This window comes from Pagrus major, chromosome 2 (genome assembly GCF_040436345.1).
Source record: "Pagrus major chromosome 2, Pma_NU_1.0".
Taxonomy (NCBI): Eukaryota; Metazoa; Chordata; class Actinopteri; order Spariformes; family Sparidae; genus Pagrus; species Pagrus major.
This window is the reverse complement of record NC_133216.1, coordinates 35,937,379-35,954,883: the sequence shown is the minus strand read 5'-3', so window position 1 is coordinate 35,954,883 and position 17,505 is coordinate 35,937,379.

Sequence of the window (17,505 nt, the reverse complement as noted above, 5' to 3'; positions counted from 1 at the left end):
AGATTTGTCGCAAACTAAGAGTACACTGCAAAATAGCAAAAATGATAGTGTCCTCTTTAGGTTATTTATAATAATTAGCATCAGAGTTTTGGTGAGGTCTGGCAGAGGCTGCTGTAAAGCTCGCGGCCTTTCCAAGCCGACCTAGAGACGCCGCGGATATTTGAAACGTTTTTTTCTCCTCCCTTCCCCGCTTCTATGTGTAGTGGTTGTGTACTCTGTCGTTGCGTTGTGTTAATTATGCAAAGGAAACTCTCATCATTTTGGCAAACCCGCCATTTATTCACAGCATCTAGTCAGTCCCGGTTTACACACACACACATACGACTCACTGCAAGTGCATAATAAAAAGAGGTTAGCTGGTTAGCTAGCAGCACATGTCGCACTGGCCACATTATATAAATAAATAAAGAAAACCACCGTCAACTTTACATTAAAAGAACGTGCTCAACCGTTCGGGAGCTATACGTTTCATAAACACAAAATAAACCACTCGTTTTGTATAAAATTAAGATAATTAATAAAAACGATGGTGGAGCTCATAACTTGTGCACTTATCAAGGGGACAGTGAGATCCGACTGCTGTACCCCTGGGGTGCACAGGGACATTGCGTTTAGTGACCATAGTAAAATTAAGCTACAGTGATACGTGATGTGTGATAATGGCAAGTGGGATCATATTACATTTTATATTATCATCATGTTATATTTTAACTCTGTTACATATACAGGAAAAACCCTGAATGACTTACCTTCAAGATGATTTAGCCGCTCTTGCCTCCATTAAACCTGACCGCCGTCGTCGTCTTCTTGTGTTTTGGCAGACAACGAAGCATGTGCGTCCTGTATGTGCGTCACAAGGCGCATGCGCAGATTCAAAACACGCAACACTATTAAAACTTACTTGGTACTTCTAGGTTCATGTGCAATGACTATGAAACCTTTGACTATTATGTGAAAATACATAATAAAACTTACTCTTCCCACACAGTTTATTTATTACACGAATGACATATATAGTTTTACTTGAATAATTCCAGTTCTCACTGATACTTACAATTAGAAAATAAAAATTGTGACAGTTAACCTAATAAATATTACTACAGCACAAAATCATTTTTTCAGTGTATGCACATGATTTGCTGATTTATTTGTCAAATCATAATTAAATACAGGAGGAAACAACAGCAGCCATTGCAGTAATAACAGCTTAACTAACTGAGATATGAGTATTAATAATACTGAAGGTCTAATAATAATAATAATAATAATAATAATAATAATGATAACTAGAAAAATTGTATTTCCTGCGAAAATACAGTGTGAATGCTGACAGCTGAAGTGAGACTGAAAACGGCGCTGAATATGCAGAAATGTGAAATTAATGGCCAGAAATATCATAAAACTATTATGCATTGCACCACACTGCTGAAAAACCCTAAAGTCAAACTGCACAGTCTAACAAATAGATTTTGCATTTCAATTCATGATCTGACTGTCAGCTGACAACAGTAGAATGTGGGAAACACTGACAATAACCACTCCCTTCAAATAATCCTGTGTTGTCTTTAAGAGAATCGTTAAAATGTGTATGCCCCATAAACATATTCAGATGCAACTTTAAGTCCCGTAAACACATTGAAATGTACTTTTATGTACTGTAAACACATTTAGTTCTTCATCCTTATCCAGTTTTCTGTAATTATTATACTTTTTGCAGAAATGATGACTTTTCAGTCACAGGAGTTGAGGAGTTGGACAAGTAAAGTTGTAAAGTAATCTGAAAACTTCACTAAACTGCAACTCATTTCTCTTATGCCAGGTACTCCAAGGTGTACAACAAAAAGTCCAGAAAGTAGAGCTTGTACACACTACTGTCAAGATGCATAGTAAAAATAACAAAAACATGAAACTATGTAAATTGCTGTAAGGGGGGGCTAACCTCTCAAGACTATTAAAATGAAAAATAAATCAATAATTAGATGAATCAAAAGTGAATGACAGAGTCAACTAAAGTCTGACCTTATTGGCTTCATGTACGCCGTCCATTTAGACCAGATCTGGTAAAATGTTTCTTTTTGCACTCTGAGGGAAAATGTCAAATTTTCCATGTATAAATCTTGTGTACGATCAGTACTGGCCCTCACACAGAAACGGCATGTATGTATTCAAGATTTTATTTATTTTAAGTCAAAAATATCACACCAAATAAAAACTGAAGAAAGAAACAAGTGATAAATTAAAAATACAATATAAATAAGGCATTGCACAAACATAAAGAATATTCAGGAGCACCTGATGCTGTGTCACTGGCAGTGGTGGTGAAATATTTTAAAAGTGCATCTGAAGAGAGAAGAGAAGTATATGTGACCACTGGATGTTACATTTTAATAAAAAAACAGATGCTTGGTGTGTGCTATACATAACACTAATATAGACTAATAATCAAAATACGATGAGATTCATTCAACTTTATTGTCATTGCAATGCAATTCAGTCTAACCAGAGTGCTAAGATATAGAGTATTAACAGTAATACACTTTAACTGCACTTTAACACCGATGTAAACTTTAACAAACATAAACTGTGACACAATAAACCAAAGGCTTACAGCTACCCTATTACTTATACAGGGGATGGAAAACTACTGGCATTTTAACTGACATACAAGCAGGGAAAACACAGCCAACAGGTTAAATTAACACCTGAATAGGCCTGACGTTAATTTTCCAAATGTCCCTGATGAATTTAAGGTGGGAGTAACACTAACTTACGTTGACTCTAGCTATTTACTGATTATTAAACAATGCTTTCATCATCCGAAGATAGCTAGCAAGTTAACACTCTGCTCCAACGGTAATTACGATGCATTAAACTATTAATTTCATTCACTTCATCACATTGACGTCACTGTACCTCTATCTTTTTCACGTTTTTCTTACTCTTCTTTCCTTCTTTTCCTTCCCTGGGCGCCGGATGGTTTCAGTATTTTGGACATTGTGGTTTCGCCACAGTATCAATAAATCTCCCTCTTGGTCTTGGGGTCACGGTCTGGTCAGATTCAGGCAACTCACCTCTCGACCCCACCCCCCACCCTCACAGAGGGCAGGTACAATGCAACGAGCCAGCCAGGAACCCAGAGAAAAGGCCTCTCCATTATTTAATAGGCTTTGCTATGAAGTTATTTTGCTGTGGGCTTATACAATATTTCGAAATAATAGTAGTAATAGCACTGGTAAAAAATAGTCTTTTTTTTTTTTTCTCCCGCCATTTGCAGTGCCCCCCATGGATGACGGTGCCCTTAGCATTCGCCTATAGAGCCTATGCCAAGGGCCGGCTCTGTGTACGATGTCCATCCATTCCTCAATAGTGGGTGGATCTACTTTTAACCATTTTCTCGTGATGGATTTCTTGCATGTTACCAATAACATACCAAGTAGCTTTTTGTTATTAAAATTCCAATTTCCAAACAATATATCACCCAAATACAGAGTGTTACATTTGAAGGGAATGTTTACTCCAAATATGTTATTTATATGTTTATGAATTTCTTCCCAATATGTTCTAATAACCTGGCAACTCCAGAATAAATTAAAATGATTCACTCCATTAGTCCCACAGAGTCTCCAGCAGGCATCGCCACCACCTTGATGTCATTTCTGGACGGGTGTAACAAAAAATCTCACAAAATTTTTACAGGAAAACTCTCTCTATATGTTTGAACCCGTTAAGATCCACTGTAGCTGACATATTTTCTCCCAACTCTCAGCAGAAATCATTACATTTCCCTCCTTTTCCCACTTCTTCTTTATGTATTCTGTGCTTTCTTGTTTCGATTGTTGGATGCCAATATACAATCTGGATATGATTTTGTTGCATGTTCCGGATTTGAGTAATGATAGAAATACCTGCAGAAACTCTGATACACCTTTTTCTAAAGCTTCTTTTAGGTTTTGGTTAAAGTAATGCCTAACTTGTAAGTATATGTGAAAGTCATCTTTTCCCAACCCATATTTATTCTGTAGAGCTTGTGAAGAAATTATTATTATTATTATTAATAATAATAATAATAATAATGATAATAATAATAATAATAGGTAGTTAAACCTTTTGAGGTCCATTCCTTAAATCTGCAGTCATTTTTATTTGGTGCAAAATCCGAGTCATAGGCACAGCACCTCATTAGTTTAGATGCATCCCTATTCTGCAAACTTTGACTATTTCCTGCCAGGATTTCAGAAGAGTGTCCAGCATAGGAACATCTGAAATCGTCAGTTCACCTTGCAAGTTATCTGCTAATAGGGATGTTATTGGTATTCCTTTTAGTTTCAATCCTTCTATTTCCTTCCATCCCGCAGTGTATGTTGGTGAATATAGGCAAACTACTGGTCTAAGCTGAGCTGTGTAATAATATTCTTGTAGGCAGGGAAGGCCCATTCCGCCCTTTTCTTTTCTTAATTGCAGAGTTTTAAATTTAATCCTGGTGTTATGATCCCAGTTTATGTTCTCTGGTTTCTTGTTTTATTTTGAAAATGTTGCCCTCATGTGTTGCGTCTAGCTTTTCAGTTCCTCCTTCCAGTGTTTATCTGTTCCTTCCCTCACCTGTCCTTTTCCCTCCTCACTCCACCTGTTCCTCATCCCGTCATTAGTGCATCTATATATTGTCTTTGTTCTCCCTCATGTCTTCGTCAGTTCGTCCCGTTTCCGTCCGCGTGATTCCGTGCTCTTCCATCTGGTTCCGTGTGGTTCCATGTGGTTCAATGCTCTTCCGTCTGGTTCCGTCTGGTTCCGTGTTCATCCGTGTTCTCCCGTGTCCGCCTGTGTTGCTACTCTGTCTCCCCTCTGTGGTGTCATCTCCAGTGTCTCCTCATGTCTTGCCCTGGTAGATTTCTGTTTTTTGTTTCCTCTTGCACTTTGTTTTAGCTTTTTAGTTGCTACTTTTTTTTTAGTCCATCGTGACTCATTCTTGGTTTTCCTTGTTCAGCATTCAGCTTTGTTTGATTAAAGCTCGCCTTTAATTCCCCTATTTCCTGCCTCCTGTGTGTGTCTGCATTTGGGTCCTCACCTTGCTAAAAACCACAACATAACAGAATGAACTGACCGAAATGGACCCAGCAGACAACATCAGCGCACAATTTTTAGACATTGGTGACAAGTTGTGGGCTGTATTGAATGGTAGGATGGACATGGTGCTGATGCTACAGACCATAACAGTGTTTGACAGAGAACTGTTTAATAAGCCCTGGTTGAAGGAGGCTGCAGGCGCCACGGAATTTGTATCCGAGGTGGAGAAGCTCAGGAAGGCTTTACTTGAGAACCTGTATAGCGGTGACTCCCAGATGACTGCTGGCCACCAGCCTGTTAGCCAGCCGGCAGCTTCGGTGTTTGCTAGCTGTCAGCCGGCTAGTCTCCTGTCTGCTCCAGGGCCTGCCAGTCCCCAGGTGCCTCCTCCAGGAAAGTGACGTTGCCGGCAGCGTTCTGGCTCCCTGAAATCCGGCTCCCTCTTCTGCAGTTCCTCACCACTGCCCAGCGCCCCAGAGCCATGCCTGCCCAGAGCCCCAGCTCCAATGTCGGTGCCGGTGTTTCTCCATCGGTGGTCCGGCCAACACCTGCCAGTGAGTCTCTGTTGGCAGCCAGCCGACACCTGCCTGGTGTTCTCTTTTAGCAGCATGGCTGACACCCCAGCCTACACCTGACAGTGGTTCTCCATTGGCAGCCCAGCCAACACCTGTTCCTGCTCCTTCGTCGGCAGCCCGGCCAACTACTGGCAGTTGGTTCCCAGCCGGCGGTCTGGCTAACACCTGCCAGTGGTTCTCCGTCGGCGGCCCAGCTGACATCTGCCAATGGCTCTCGGCCGACGGCTCGACCCCAAGTGTGTGAAGGAGAGGTACCGCAGGTCCTTCCTTCCTGCTGCTGTTAGACTGTACAACCAGCACTGCTCCCAGTAGACCTCACATGTGCACTATGCCATAAAAAACTCTACACATATCCCATATACATTTCGGTTTGCACTAACTGGACAATTTTTAAATACCCATATTTATTATTATTTGTAAATAAAAAATACATCACTGTTTATAATTACACTATTCATATTGTAAATATTACTACAGTGTTCATATTGTCAATATTATGTATATAATAAATTCTATTTCTTATCTTATTATATTGTTTATTTTTTACTTTGTATTATTGTTTATTGAAATAACTGTCCTTTGGCTGCTGTGACAAAGAAATTTCCCCATTGCGGGACAAATAAAGGAATTCTGATTCTGATTCTGATTCTGATTCCTGTTCCCGCTCCTTCATTGGCGGCCCGGCCAACTCCTGGCAGTTGGTACCCAGCCGGCGGTCTGGCTAACACCTGCCAGTGGTTCTCCGTCGGCGGCCCAGCTGACATCTGCCAATGGCTCTCGGCCGACGGCTCGACCCCAAGTGTGTGAAGGAGAGGTACCGCAGGTCCTTCCTTCCTGCTGCTGTTAGACTGTACAACCAGCACTGCTCCCAGTAGACCTCACATGTGCACTATGCCATAAAAAACTCTACACATATCCCATATACATTTCGGTTTGCACTAACTGGACAATTTTTAAATACCCATATTTATTATTATTTGTAAATAAAAAATACATCACTGTTTATAATTACACTATTCATATTGTAAATATTACTACAGTGTTCATATTGTCAATATTATGTATATAATAAATTCTATTTCTTATCTTATTATATTGTTTATTTTTTACTTTGTATTATTGTTTATTGAAATAACTGTCCTTTGGCTGCTATGACAAAGAAATTTCCCCATTGCGGGACAAATAAAGGAATTCTGATTCTGATTCTGATTCTGATTCCTGTTCCCGCTCCTTCATTGGCGGCCCGGCCAACTCCTGGCAGTTGGTTCCCAGTCGGCGGTCCGGCTGACACCTGCCAGTGGTTCTTCGTCGGCAGCCGGGCCGACACCTGTTCCTGCTCCTCTGTCGGCGGCCCGGCCAACATCTGCCAGTGGTTCCCAGTCGGTGACCCAGTTGGTGGGTCATAGTCAAGTGCCAATACATGGGTCTTATTTATGTTAATTTTGTATCCAGATAGTAAACCATATTCCTTTAGCATTTTCATCAATTTTGGGAGTGTCTAGGTAGGTTGTGATAAAATTATTATAAGAAATCGCCAGCAAACATGGCCACTTTTTGTTCCCCAGATGGCATTGTTACCCCTATTATATCAGACCTCTGCCTGATCCATGATGGCTCAGGGGTTCTAAAAACAGGGCGAAGAGGAGTGGCAATGCGCAACACCCTTGTCTCGTTCCTCTTATCAGAATGAATGACTTAGTAAGGTCACCATCAATTTTAATTCTGGCTGTCGGTTTATCGTAGAGTGCTGCAAATGTTTCAATTATGGTTTCTTTTAGATAATATGGAGTTGAACAGTTTACAATCAATATTTAAAACACTTACAGGATGATAGTTAATCTAATTTGTCCTTCCCCTCCTTAGGAATGATCGAAATTGTTGCGTCTCTAGAAGGGGGGGGGGGGGGCGGGGGTCTTTTACTTTTTTTTTTTTACCCAGTTAAACGTTTTCAATAGTGTTGGAACTAATTGGTCCTGCGTTACTTTATATCACTAAACTAACTAAATGTTTATAAAATGACCAGTCACTACCAGGAGGAACATACACGTTAAAGAGACACAACGTACCCACTATTTTGCCTATAATTAGTGATATCCCAAGCCGATCTGTGGGATCGCGACCGATATGGCATTGTTTCACTGATCGGGATCAGCAGTTTTGAACGTGGACCCAAGCCTGATTATTTTTACGTCAGCTGTAAACGGAGCATAATTTGTGGGAGAACGCAGACGCACGCGTAACGTTACTCTGGCAAACCTGTGGTTAAAATGTCTGCAGTGTGGAAATATTTTAAATTAGAAAGCGAAAGCAGTCCAACGGAGACATGTAACATATGCAATATGACCGTTTCGCAAGGGGGTAACAAACATGGAAGCCCATTTCCGCCAGTGTAATGAAAAAAAAGATCCAGTAAGTAATTATAATGAGATAGTCTCAAAATAATGAGATAGAGTCTCAAAATAATGAGATAGAATCTCAAAATATTGAGATAGTATCTCAATATATTGATTTAATATGTCAAAAATAATGATAGTAACTCAAAATAATGACTTACTATCTCAAAATATTAACTTAGTATATCAAAATAATGAGATAGTATCAGAATATTGACTAAGTATCTCAAAATAATGATAGTATCTCAAAATATTGACTTGCTATCTCAAAATAATGACTTAGTATCTCAAAATGATGAGATAGTATCTCCAAATAATAACATAGTATCTCAAAATAATGTCTTAGTATTTCAAAATAATGACCAAGAGAAACTGTGCGTCAATTGATGCAACTGATGGACAGAAATGGGGTGGATCTGCATGCACGCAACTGTTTGAGACGGTGTATGTATGTTAGTCGTGGTCCAATTATGTATGGTATATATATGGGTACGATAAATTAAAGCCATATGGCATACGTATCAGTGGTTGCATAGATGGCTCTTCAAGAAAAATGATGTGGCTAGAAGCATACAAAACCATGATGACCCTCGTATTATCACAGGTTATTTTATAGATGCTGTGACCGAAAACAATGGATGTCCACAAAAAGTCACGTTAGATCTCGGTACTGTGAATACACACGTTGCAGTGATGCAAAAGTTTTTGCACAACAGTGCCACTTTAGGTCCAAGTAGTGGCAATCAAAGGATTGAATGTTGGTGGTGCACCTTGAGAAGTCAATGTGTCCAGTTTTGGATGGATCACTTCAACCAGCTGAAAGCAGATGGCTATTTTGTTGACAGCTTCATTGACAAATCACTAATCCAGTTTTGCTTCCAAAATACCATACAGGTATAGTATCATCAAAATATTGTTTATCAACACAAATGTAGCTATGAGATATAATGGCATATATAATGGATTATTTTCAGACAACCGTTTCACTCTTTTTCTATTGGAGGAGTGAGGTGTCTGCTGTTAGATGCAGCATATTTATATAGATGGTTTGTATTAGGAGAATATATTGGAATGTTAGTTGTTGTTTGGGCCTTCCTGACTTAGAGCTGGTCAAGGTAAACATATACCAAATGGTAGGTCAGCAGGGTCATGGAAGTCCTGGGTCAGAGGTGGAGAGACATATGGTGACTTCGTAAAAGAGGTGTTTCTATTCTTATTTGTCCCTCTCCTAAAACCATATGTGGTAACTAAGTGTTTGACCAGAACAAGCTCGGTATATAAGGAGCTGTCTGTATATGTTCGAGAGAGTTTTCTCATTATTCGGCCGGAGACTCTCCAAGTAACGTGTTACTTGTTTACGATACTGAACTTATTGTAATAAATTTGTTATACAACTAAGACAGTGTCGGCGGAGTTTCTCTTCAAACATCTTCAACTGCATCACCACAGAAGATACGACAGGAGCTTGATGAAGTTGTAACTGTAGCCAGCTGATCAAATGAAGATAGAAATATGTCGAGAGGGCTGTGTTTTTAAGGTATATCCTTGTGATGAGGATGTGTTTAAATGAGGTATGAAATTTATGGCTGAGCACAACCTTGCAATGTCTGATGATGTGTATGACATTACCAACCTTTATCTAAGATTTCGTCAAATTATTATTAATGGGTTTGGGGAATAGAGAAAAAGCTTCAGCTAAATAGGTCTACCATTGTATACAAATATGCCCTTAATTGTTTATTGTACATGCCATCTGAAATACAGGCACACAGGGTGGATACACTAGTAACACTAGCATTAAATTGTAGGTTGATGTTTTTGTAGCTCCATATTGCCTTAACAATAAAGGTATAAAAGAGCAGCACATGTAGATTATACTTTTTACATTTTCATTTTGAGCAAGCTCACACGCAGGTGTTGCATCTCTTTGAGTGTAATTCTAGTTATTATTAGTTACTCTTACAGTAACTGTTATTATCCTGATAAAGCCATTTTGTAATATAGACTGGCGAGCGAGATGCAATAAAACATAACACACAGAGAAGAAAAAAAGCGTCTTAACTTTTTTCCAAACCTGATTTTGAAATTCTTACAATGCTGGTTGTTAAGAACAAATATCTAGTAAAGTCGGCGAAGGTGGATGCTGTAACTTGTTACATTTAATGAATTTTTAGTAGTGAGAAGATGTCCTTATCAGTCAAAGGACTGGTTTCAGTGCTCCTAAAATGAAACAAAATAATTAAAATCAAAGTACATCATCGATTCCATTCTCATTCTTAATTGATAGTCTGATATTTTTGGAATAAACACACTCATTGTGTCTGTGTGCAGAGTGCTGTCCATGGTGCTGAATAATTTCTTCTTATTAATAATTTCTTGCTCTCTTATTCAACTTCTGAAGTTGTATTACCTTACCTGTCCTCTGTCCATGGTGTTGCCGATTCTGTAGATAGTGACGGTGCAGGCAATCATTGGCCAACATTGGAAGTACGCCTGGCAAGCTTATACATTATGTAATCCTATTATTCATTAGTTAATTTTTTATTTGTTATTCGCCATCCTTGGGTTGTAAGTTTTAAATCTATGTTAGTGTTAGAAGCATCCTAGTCCTAAATAATTGACAATAACGTGAGGCGATTCATTATCTTTGTGCTTGGTGATACAATTGCATACATAGAGGCACACTTTCGTTCTCTTGGCCGGATTGCCTTTGGCATGCCCTGTATGATGCACCTGTAAAACTGTGCACCATATACACGGTAAAAGTACTTCACAGTACTACATTTTCAAAACATTGTCAATAAAAGAACATGATGACACAGTCCATAGTAACAGTTGTCATGGTAACAAGAACAAGAACAACAATCACATGTTAACATGGCAATTTCATTAACAAAAATAATATATACAGTCAGGAATTGTGACAGCTGCCAAAGATTTTTTTGTAAAGTTACGTGTCAACAAAGATGATTTATTATCTAAGCTGTACAAATGTAGTGTATGCTTATGAAAAAAAATGATGATGCTGTAGATTTTGTGTAAATGAATATGTCTGACAATTTAGCAAAGAGATTCCTTCACCAGGTGGTTGTTTTGGGTAACTGACACTGAGAGTTGAACATTTATAACAGATAAGCAAGTGATGTCTGCCATAGTGCTCTCTTGGTTTACAAATTGTTGACATTCTACCAGAACAACAGAACACTCTAGCTCATTTATGAACATTATTAGATGTTTACACTATGACTGTGCTTACTTGAGGCATGTATTAATTCAAAAAATCTTACAATGGTCAGTTTGCCAAAGATTTCCTTTACAATGCGATGAGGCCTTAACCTAAAGTAACATTAACTAATGCCAGCCAAAATGTTACTTAACAATTGTTTGGCTCAAAAACGAATAAAAAAAAAATACAGTCAGCAATTTCAGTCATGAATTGTGACAGCTACCAAAGAATTTTGTGATGATTCTTACACATATTACTATCTTACCTTTATGCCTTTACGTGTCAACAAACAAGATTATTTAGTATCTAAACTGTGTAAGAACAAATGTACTTTATGCTCATGAGAAAACGATGATAAAGACTCTGGGTTAGAGGTCACGACTTCCGGGTCACTGAGCAGGATGGCTGCTTGAGTGGATAGCTCGCTCGCTTGAAACTTATATTTAACTATTTAATGGTGTTACTCATCTCTGATTAAATGCCGTTCGGAACGCCTAATACCAAGAGAGACAGCGAAAAGATGGATCCCGCTACACCTTCTCCATCATTATCCCAGGATGAAAAAAAATATAAACTGTCTGAGGTGGACAACGCCGGCGGCGTGTTGCACGAGTCTTACACAGCTGTTGCTGAAACGCCAAACTTCACCCGACTCATTCATCCACCGAATGCTGCTCCCGGTAAGCAAAACGCTGAAGAAAGCACAACAATATTGGAGCACCTGGTTTCTCTAGGGAGCGGGATCACTGATTTAAAAGACGCTATAAACTCAGTCCGCTCTGATGTGAGAATCACGCAGCTGACTATCACTCAGATTCAATCAGACATTAATAGTCTCAAAACTACTGTGTCTTGGATGGAAAATGACTTTATTACTCTCTCCGGCTCTCTTAAGTTGTTATCGGACAGAACTGACATTATTCAGACAGAAGTGCGCATTCAGCGCGAACAGAGTAACCTAAATGAAGAAAAAAAGTGTTTTATTGGTTGGGTTGGGGGCAAGAACCTCAAATTTAAAAATGATAATATGGTCAACCTTCTGGAATCTTTATTATTGAAATTATGTTTATTAAGCATTGCTTTATATTTGGCTAGTTGACCCTCCTATTCGAGGTTTTCTGTTTCACTAATGGACGGACGATAGATGTTCCGAATTTTCTCTCTCATTTTTTCCTGATTAAAATGTTTGTAATGCAACATTGCTGCTAGAAATATTCTCTTATTGCCTTGGTTATTCTGTGGGTACACTTATGCATATATAATGCGAGCCTGGACCGAGCTTTCTAACCTTGTGTCAGTCACTCGAGGTCCCTCACAATGTTTCGTTTCGCCAGTCTTTCTACAGGGGTGCTATTGGCTTCTCCCCTGGCATACTGGCTCTTTTATGTTTTCTATGTTACTTGTCATGTAGTGATATACACATGGGCACATGGGCTGCTTTTTTTTGCTATTTTCTTAGCATCTGTTTTTGTTGCTGCTATCAGTGTGGTTGTTGCTGTCTATGTTGTGGTTGTTGTTGTTGCTGTTGTTGTGGTTCTTGTTGTTGTCGTTGTCGTCTTATGTCTCGTTCTCCCTTTTCAGTATTGTCTATCCAGACACATGGCCTGTGTTACTAATCATAGCATTTCAACCCCTTTTGGTATCATCCAAGATGACCTCCTTTAATTTTTTGACGCTGAATGCTCGTGGCTTGAACTCACCAGTAAAAAGGATCAAGTGTTTAGATTATTTAAAACGGAAAAATGTGGATATTGCCTTTATACAGGAGACTCATTTAAAATCCTCCGATGTTAATAGATTTCAGAACAAAAATTTTAAAGTACTTTCTTCCTCCTCAGCTTTAAATAAAACCAAAGGTACCTTGATCGTGGTCAGAAGGAGATTAGAGCTCACTCTGAGGACTATGGGCTCTGACAATGATGGCAGATTTTGCTATGCGGTTGTTACTCTAAAAGGCTCTAAGTTTTGTTTAGCCTCTATCTATGCTCCAAATACTTTCAATACTAATTTTTTTAACAGCATTAAGTCAACATTGTTGAATTTTTCTGACTCCATTTTGATTCTGGCTGGAGATTTTAATTTGATAATTGATCCGGTATTAGATACTACCAAACATGACTCATCCTTTCGGAAACCAGCATCCTCATACATTACAGCTTTCCTAAAAGAACTAAACATCATTGATGCATGGCGTCAGTTAAACCCTTCCACTAAGGATTACACCTATTTTTCTGCTCGCCACTCTTCTTATTCCCGTATTGATTTCTTTTTCATTTCTCCAGTGCTTCTGAAACATAATGCCCAGGTTACTATACTGCCTATGCTCCTTTCTGACCATTCTCCGATCAGTTTCTCTCTTCAAAATTTTTCAGAACCTATCAGATCTAAGAGATGGCGTTTCAATACTTCACTTCTTCAAAATAAGGATTTTCTAATTTATATCACCCAAAGTTTAAAGGACTTTCTTCATCTTAATGAACAATCTTCGGTTAATCCACATATACTTTGGGAAGTAACAAAATGTCATATCAGGGGGGTTTGTACTTCCTTCTCATCTTATTTGAGCAAAAAACGCAGGGAGACCCTCGAAAATCTTGAAACACAGATATCATCACTTGAAGCCCAGCAGAAAATCAACTTCACAGAAGCAACTCAAAGGCTTCTAATTTCAGCTAGGTTGGAACATAGGTGTCTCACTACTGCACATGCTGAGTTTCTTCATTTGAAAACTAGACAAAAATACTATGAATATTCTGAAAGGCCAAGCAAGCTCCTGGCATTGAAACTAAAACAATCAGAACATACAGCTTCTATTAATTGTATTAAAAATGATGCAGGTGAACTGTGTACACTTCCCGCAGATATTAATCATGTTTTTACACGTTACTATTCAAAATTATATACATCAGAAGCTCCAGCAGATCATCAAGAAATGGAGTCCTTTTTAGACTCTTTAAATTTTCCGACTCTTTCTGATTCACACTTCTCTTTATTAGAAGCCCCAATTACTTTAAAAGAGGTTGAAGATGCCTTGGTCTCAATGCCAAAAGGAAAGTCTCCAGGCTTAGATGGTATACCCCCCGAATTACTCTTAGCCTTATGGCAGTTGATTGGCCCCATTGTTCTTGACTCATTTAATCTCTCTTTAGATGTTGGCTCTTTTCACAGAGACCAAAAGAATGCACTGATCTCGCTACTGTTGAAAAAAGGTAAGGACCCAGCTGAATGCTCTAGCTACCGTCCCCTTTCTATCTTGAATGCAGATCTCAAACTGTTTGCCAAGGTTTTATCACGAAGGTTAGACTCTGTTGTTTCTTTTTTGCTCCATCCTGACCAAACTGGTTTTGTGAAGGGTCGGATGGCCTCAGACAATATTCGTCGTTTATTACATGTAATAGACACAGCCTCTGAGAAACATCCTTCAGCAATTTTGTCTTTAGATGCCGAGAAGGCTTTTGACCGTGTGGAATGGAGCTTTTTATTGGCAGTGTTGAAACGCTTTGGCTTTGGCCCTTCTTTCATTCATATGGTCCAAACACTTTACACGGACCCATCTGCACGTGTTCAGACTGGTCACCCTGGTGCTTGCGACTTCTTTTTGACAAGAGGGACCAGACAGGGCTGTCTATTATCTCCTGCTCTATTTGCTCTCTCACTGGAACCGTTAGCCCTGGCATTAAGACAAAATAATGTCATCTTACCTGTCCAAATTATGAATACATCTCATTACATTTCCTTGTATGCAGATGACATTCTTTTGTATCTAACTGACATCGCCAATTCCCTACCCAATGTACTCAACTTTTTCCAAACTTTTGGCTCCTTTTCCGGCTATAAAATCAATTGGTCAAAGTCCATTCTTATGCCCCTCCACCTCACACCCTTAAATTTTAACCTGTCAGATTTTCCAGTATCTATACAACCTCAGGGTTTTACATATCTTGGTATTACTATAAGGCCAATAATATCTCAAATAATAAAAGACAATTTTAACTCTGCTTTAATAAAAATAAAGAAAGATTTCGACACCTGGTCTTCCCTGAACTGTGGTCTGTTTGGCCGTATCTCCACTATAAAAATGAATATTCTGCCTAGAATCACTTTTCAATTCTCCATGCTTCCTTTTTCTCCACCAACTACCTTTTTTAAAGACCTGGAGTCTCTATGTAGAAACTTCATCTGAAAGGGGAAACAAGCTAGGATAAGTCTTTCTACTCTTTCCCGTCCCAAAGTACTTGGCGGTCTTGCTTTACCCAACTTTAAACATTACTTTTGGTCCTTTCAACTTAGAGCTCTCAAAGTCTGGTTGGATCCTACTTCAGAAGTACCCTGGCGTGCCATAGAAAACGCTCTGACATATCCAATTAGAATTCAGGACTTACCCTTCTCTTTTGTTAAAATTAAAACTGCCAAATTACATATGGGTTCTATCGTATCTAACACATTATCTATTTGGTACTGCATTGAAAAGCACTTATCTATTGCGCGTAAATTCCACTCTTCTTCTCCCATCTGGCACAATAATGCTCTATTAACTGGATCAATGCCCTTTACTTGTCACGAGTGGTCCAAACAGGGGATCAAGGTATTAGGGGACATCTATGATGACCAAGGTCTCCGATCCTTTCAAGACCTCAAAAATTCTTTTTCCATCCCAGGTTCCTCATGGTTTCTTTACCTTCAACTCCGCACTGCCTTAAAAACCTATGGGGTTCCTTGGGATGTCTCTCCTGGCTTTCATCCAATAACAGTACTGTTCTCTTTAAAGTCCAAACTAGTTTCTCAGATCTATACCAAGCTTGTTTCAACTGGTGTTAAACCCCTTCCTGTTTTACATGGCTGGGAATTCTTTTGCCAATCTCTTGATCTGGTTTGTGACTGGCATACAATATGGACTAATCTATTTTCATCATCAAAGAATTTAGCTCATCAACTAATTCATTTCAAGTTTATTCACAAATTTTACTTCACCCCTGAGCGCAGATTCAAATTGAATTTGACAGATAAGGATGCTTGCCCCAACTGTCCGAACTCAGTGAAAGGGGATTACCTTCATATGTTCTGGCACTGTCCCTTGATCAATGCTTTCTGGGAATATGTAAATAATATTGTTAGCAAAATCATTAGTAAATCTCTTCCTACTTGCCCTGCTCTTTATTTACTGGGGTATAATCCCAATGTGTCTCTCTCTTTTCAGGAGAAGCGGATCTTAATGGCAGCCTCCACTGCAACTAAAAAGTCTATTATAAAAAACTGGTTTGAACCTGCTATCCCTCTAAAGAAACTTTGGATTAATTTATTTTTTGATATTTGTTTGCTGGATAGATCCACTGCCAGAATCAATAGTGCTAAATTCGATTCCCTTCTGACCTGGTCTAAGGCCATTGAGCACATTCAGAAAATTAGCGCATCACAGCTTATTTGACAATTATTACTGATTTATTTAATTATTTTTATTTTATTATTAGGGTTGTCTAGACCCACAGGCCTTGTCTGTCTTGTTTGTTTTGTCGGTGGTTGTCTTTGTGAGTGTGAACCCTGACTGTAATGTATTTGTTATTGTTATGTGGTATCAGAGCATCTTTTTACATTAATTTTTCCCTCCTTCTTTTTTTTTTTAATTTTTATTTGCTCTGGTTCTGTCCCCCCCTTCCTCCCCCTTTTTTTATATATTTACTTATTTATCTTTCATTTTTTAATCCTTTTTTTTGTTTTGTTTTTTTTGTTTGTTTGTTTGTTTCGTCTTGTTTGTGACTATTGTATATTGTCCATTTATCACACCCCCTTGTGCCCTGTATCATTTACTATGTCTCTATAATTTTCTTTTTGAAAAACAAAATAAAATTTTGATCAAAAAAAAAAAAAATAAAGACTCTGCGTTTTATGTGTGTCTGAGGATATAGCAAAGAGATTCCGAGACAAGATTGTTGTTTTGAGTGACCTGAGATGTCCTTTGCAATGTGATTCGGCCTTTACCTAAAGTGACATTAACAAATACCAGCCAAAATGTTACTTTGGTGGTAATAACTTGACATAACAATTGCTCATCTCAAAAACAAACGAAAAAGCTAAAATCATTGTTTTTAAATAATTTTTAAATAATAATTTAAATTTTTTTTTTGGCACTTTAAGTAAAGAATTTTGTTTATCAAGTGCCAAAAAAAATTATTAATTAATTATTAACAACTTTGCCCTCCTGGATGTCCTCTAGCTTGATGCTATGTCCTATGGTGTTATCCTTAACAAATGATCT